The sequence below is a fragment of the Phocoena phocoena genome, chromosome 3 (assembly GCF_963924675.1).
Source record: "Phocoena phocoena chromosome 3, mPhoPho1.1, whole genome shotgun sequence".
Taxonomy (NCBI): Eukaryota; Metazoa; Chordata; class Mammalia; order Artiodactyla; family Phocoenidae; genus Phocoena; species Phocoena phocoena.
In genome coordinates, this window is record NC_089221.1 from 47,758,272 (window position 1) to 47,764,342 (window position 6,071).

Here is a 6,071-nt window from a genome sequence, read left to right on the forward strand (position 1 = left end):
AGAAAATAAAGACTGCTGGCATTTTGATTGTGATATTATTGACCTCTTTATAGAAGAACTGACATCATTATGACATACAGATATCTATATAAAATCTTTCCATCCATGAGCACAGTATAGTCCTCCATTTATTTAGATCTTCTTTAATTTCTCTCATAAATGTTTCCTAAATTTCAGGGGAATTAAGGGAGAATAATTATTAGGAAAGAGTATGAGGGAAAGGAAAGGAGAAATTATGTTTTGCAGATAACATGCCAGTTCTTGACCCACATTTCCCTTTTTGTTTGTTTAAGAAGAAAATCCCTGAAAATGTAACAGATGGCCACAATCCTCCTTCATGTATGATATGTGGATAACATAGAAGAGCTCAAAAGGCAATTGCTGGATGGTACTCCAGATCAAGTTTTCCCAAATTACAGGCTATGTGTTTAGTGGGTTACAAACAGCCTTACTTTCAATCAGATAGAAATCATCAAAGTGGATCTTGCACGGTAAGATTAAGCATCATTTCATGATTTTTACTTTTGCTTAAGTTATACACACACACACACATATATGTATGTGTATATAGAGCCTGTGATGTAAAATCTGTTTATTCTTGTTGATTGCAGTCAAAAATATTTGAAAAACTATGCTCTGGGAACTATTTTCCACCAGAATTCGAAGTGTCATTACATGTTATAACGCCTGGTACTTACTGTGGCAGGTATTTTGCAGCTGTGTCATTTTCGCTTTGGCTCAGACGTAAACCTTAGATTTGGGATTGCTACCTATGTGATAGAATTGAATGAGAGTTAATGGCGAAAACTGGAGGTTATGCATGAGTTAATTAGGGAAGAATATGAGAACAACAGTGAAATGCAGGTAGCCGGAGCCCAGCCGGAGCCTTTGAAAGGGGATGTTCAAGAACACTGAGCATTAGCCCCTGGAGGATATCAGTGGCTCAGGGAACTTATTGGAAGGGGCACAAGGTGCTGCAGAGGCAATGAGTAAAGATAAAGGAGAGCTGTCTGAGAAGGCATTTCTCTGGGCCTCCTCCTGGCTCCCATCTCCTGGTCCCCTTCTTTTCTTTTCTTTTTTTTACACTTTTCTTAGTGATTAGTGTTTTAATTATACAACAAATACATGTTCTCTTTTAATGAATTCCGATATTACAAACATGCACAAACTAAAAAAGCAAACATTATCTCCTTCTTCCCTATTCCATTGTTCTTTCCTAGAATTAACCACTTAATTTTATTTTTATTTATTTTTTTATTGGGGTATAGCTGCTTTACAATATCCTGGTCCCTTTCTGAAAGCATCCCCAAGCTGTACTTTTGCTTTTTACCTGCTTTGGTCTCCCAGACTCTCCCTCAGTGGCTGAACTGTCACCATGTCTGGCTCTCCATCTTTTCCCTCAAGATCCACCCTAGCAATTTGTTCCCCCAGCTCTCTGGTTTAGGACCATCGTCTCCCATAGGAGGTCTCCAAGCCAACCTCAGCTGGGGTTTAAGCAAAAAAGATTGGGGTGTTAAGACATGAAACGGAGAGCAGCTTTAACCTGAACTCCTAGGCTTGTACTACCTCAACCAGAAGAATCGTCAACCAGAGGAAACATCTCCACATGGCACAGCAACTGGTGAAAGAGATAAGAATTACAGCAAAAAATGATGATGATAATGAGAGTATTTGTTGAGCATTGTTTTATGCCAGGCATTGTTCCAAGCATCTTACATAAATTAACTCATTAAATTTTCACAGTAACACTGAGGTAGGTAATGTTTTCCCCATTTTGCAGGTGAGGTAAATGGGGCACAGAGTTTTTAAGCAACTAGCCCATGGTCTCACAGCTATAAAGTTGTGGAGAACATAGAAAGAAAAGAACTAAGAGTGAACTTTGAAGTAACCAAGAAGAAAGAGAATATTGAGTATCTGCTTGACAAAGTGGGACTCTGATTTTTCAGGGTAACTTTAGTTTGCCTTTTGTTAGTTATACGAGTTCATACGCAGTCTAGGTAGATAGACACTTGGACTCCAGCTGCCTTTACCTGTCGACTTTTGTGTGGCATATGTGGAAGTGTCCAATGTCAATCTCAGAGAGGTGGTTTTTTTTTTCCTTTAAGAAAGATACTGCTTTTATAGCTTCCAAACTGGGGTCCTCATAATGAAATATTGAACACTTTCTAGGGATTCACCAGGACACTATTCCAAAAAAACAAGAAGCCTTAGCATCAGCTGACTACAATTCACCCTACTGATTAGAGACAGGTCAGTCCCCTACCTAATTTTGGGAAACCCAGAAAAAAGACTGGTAGGCAGAAGGTATTTTGAAGATCAACAAAATAAACCATTTAACCCACGCAACCAAAATCACTGAGGAAAAAGGTCATCAAAATCCCAAAGCCCAGTGAAATACCCACTTCAGAAATGTAGCTAACATCATCAAACAGCTGGGTTAAATATTGATGATTAGATTGTGGTTTCGCCACCAAACTTTTCAAGGAACTGAAAAAAAAAAAAAAAAATCACTCAAAAGGTGGGAAGATAAGAGACAGAGTCTATCACTGGCTTTTACCAGCAAATTTGAAGTACTTATTGAAAAAGAGAGAGAAAGACCTTTCAGCCTGACATTTAGATATTGCTTATGTGATGTCCACTCTCCCGGTACAGCCCTGATCTAAATTTAGTAGTTTAAAAAGAACTAAGTCTCTCCTCCCACCCATTTCCAAATGCCAGTTGAGAAGTTGTTTCTCAGACCCTTTTCATCCTCAAGAAAGCCCTGAGAACTTTAAAAAAATTAAGGACAAAATGTCAGAACACTGTATGCAGTCTCTTCTCCTTCCTAAAATGGCCATTTGGTTAAAATCCATGACAACAAAAGAGTTAAAGTTCTGCACTGTTTAAGAACAACCAGCTGACCTTTAAATCTGCTGGTTTGAATCCAATCACCTTTCAACAAGCATGAAATCTGGAACAAGGCGTACTAACACACACCAATTATTTTCATAGTGTACATGACTGAACTCACAGTGTCCTGTTTAGGAAAAATAAATAAATAAATAAAAATACACACTCATTTTCCAAAAGCCAGACTTAGAGACCGAGTGTCTCTATTGGCAAGGATTGTCCTTTGGTAACTGTCTGGAAAAGTGCTGTTGGAGAAGGCCTTTCCTGGGAAAAGCACAAAGAAAGTAACTTTTTCATGTTGTTTAAATTCTGTTTAATGAAATGGTTTCCCCCAACCTTCAGTATAGCAGAAGTAAAAGTAGCTGGGAAATAATTAATTACTATACTCTGTTAAGAACTTCGCATTCCATGGATGTAAGAGAACAATTTTCCCCTCCCCGTGAAAGGGCAAAATGCTGACTCCTACTTTGAGCAAAGGCATAAAAATCCAGGGGCTCAAACCAAGTGTTGAGTGTCTACTCCTTAAAACGATTCTTTGCTTTTCGAAAGTAATTCTCATGAGGTTCTTTTAAGTGAGGATAGTCCCTCATGCCTTTAAAATATAATTCAGCTTACAGAAATTCCATCACAGGCTTTTTCCTCTCCCGTTGCGGAGCGCAGGCTCCGGACGTGCAGGCTCTGCAGCCATGGCTCACGGGCCCAGCCGCTCCGCGGCATGTGGGATCTTCCCGGACTGGGGCACGAACCCGTGTCCCCTGCATCGGCAGGCAGACTCTCAACCACTGCGCCACCAGGGAAGCCCCCGTCACAGGCTTTTTAAGAGCAGATGGCATGGCTGTTTTCATACAATGCGCAGAGAAAGGAGCCCTCTCTGGAGGCCTGTGGCCTGCAACCGGACAGCCTCTGGTCAATTGCAAAACTGGGTTCTTTATCACCTCCTTTATCCTCTACTCCCAGGTCCCTTCATCCCATCCCATTTCCATCAGCCAGTTACACGGAATATTAACCCCACACCTGGACCATATTCCAGCCCGAGTGTGTTTTTAAGGACTGAGACTTCTGAGATTCCTTCCCAAATCTCAAAATCCTCCTCTCTCATGGGCCCACGTTCGCCAGTCCCTCCTTGCCACAACATGTGATTTCCCTCCTGTCATCTATCAGTCCAGAAAGAGAACCGTCAGGCTCTCACAGCAATGTGGGCCGTGGGCCCCGGCCAGGGCCCAGACCACAGCCCTCCCAGCCACTTCTGCTTTGGGGCAGGGCAGGGAGGGGCTGCATACAGGAAGAGGGGGCACTGCCTGGCGTGCCTGCTGCTCACAGCTGGGGTCAGGAAGGCATCTGCCAGCTCTGGTGCAGAAGGTCCCTTGCAGTTTACCATCTATCAGGACGACCCGGTCACCTGGTCTGAATAGCCCTGAGGACTCCTCCGAAATCAAAGGAGCCTCTTCCTGGAGCCCTGGCAGAGCAGGTGGCCAAGGCTTCCTCAGGCCTCGCTCACTGTCCTGTCCTAATTCTCATCCCTTCCTAAGGAGCACAGCAAGCTCGCCAGCTTCCAGGCAGCCACCATTTCCTATCCCTTTTTCCTACATCCGGGACTTGATGCATTGTTAAAGTCCAGACACTCACCATCGACCCCAACTCACAACTGGTTCCCCAGCCTCCATCTGCTTTGCCAAGATTTGGGGAACAAGGAAAATCAAAGTGTCTTATGATACCACCCTCAGCCCAACAACTAACAGAAAAACCCTCATCACCTGAGTACAAGGTGTGGACCACCACTAGGCCCACACCTGACTCTTTTATTTACTCTCCTCGCATGCGGTGAACGACGCCCTTGGTCACGTCATCCTAAAGTCTATAACACAGAAGAAGACCCAAAGTCCTATACGCTTGAAGAATTGCATGGCCATATCTTTAGCTAACATTTTCTGTTTTATTAATCAGGGTCCATGATTTTATAGTAGATGAGATCTGTTCAGGCCAGCCACCATTTCCTCTCCTTTCTGTCAGCATCCTGCAGACCACAACCACCACCAGGAAAGCAATGTGGTTTTGGGGAGAAGAAATCACGAGATACCTGAAGACAAAAGACTGAGGATTCAGGCCCAGAATTGTTATTAACTGAGAGACTTTGGCCAAGTCACTACAGTTCACTGAAACCTCAGTCTTACCTTCTGTAAAGTGGGGATTATAATAGCCACCTCACAGAGTGCTCTGAAGGAAGAAATAAGATAATAAAAGTGAACATAATTTTGAATTATAAACAGAGAAAGAGGAAAAGAGGAGAGAGGAGGGGAGGAAAAGCTGTAAAGTTCAGCTTCCCTCACCCTTTTGCACTAGCAGGTAAAATAAAGTGTTCAGACAGGAAACCTGAACAAAATAATCCAAAATATAATATTCTTAGGCACTGTTGAAGGGAGAAGCTACTGTATTCGCCAAATCTGGTCAAGAGCTCAGTCTGAGCAGCATGTTTTTTACCCCTTGAGTGCACTAAAGCTTTGGGACTGACCTGCAGGAAAAGACCAGAAGCTTTCCTCATTTCATTCCCTATAGTAGAAAGACAAGAGCAGCTGAAGGACAAACGCCAAGAGTGGGGTGAGGCAAACGCCTCAGGCCATGAACTTACTTTATCCCTTTGGTAGATCACCTTCGGGAGAAAATTCCAGCTTTGTGTTTTCTGCTTGGCCCCATTCAAATGGGAAGTTCTGCTCAGAGGCCTGAAATAGAAAACAGGAAGTCAACAGACTGATTTTCCTAATTCCTCAAATGTAAATCACTGCACTTGCTGTGGATGAGAACTACCATGAGGTGTAAACCTCCTTTCTAAAAGGAGGTCACATGCCAATTACGTACAGAAAATATCCTACTCCAGGGTAAAAAGGAATGTTCCATCAGCTTTCTTCCTAAATGAAGGAGGGAAGCAGAGCGGGATTGACAGTAAAGACGATCAAGGGTGTTGCCATCAGAACCAAACTGCCACTAAAAATAATGAAGGGTCCCACTCTGATGCTCAGACACTATTCTCTTAGCTGCTTCTTCGACAGTCACTTTTCTGTAGCTACTTCTCAAGGAGACAGTTACTAAAATGGCTCCCCTCTCAACTTCCTCATTATGTTTCACAGTATCAGTATTTTCTTAGAGGACCGTGTTTGAAACTTGCAAGTTGAAACTCCAAGCCCCAC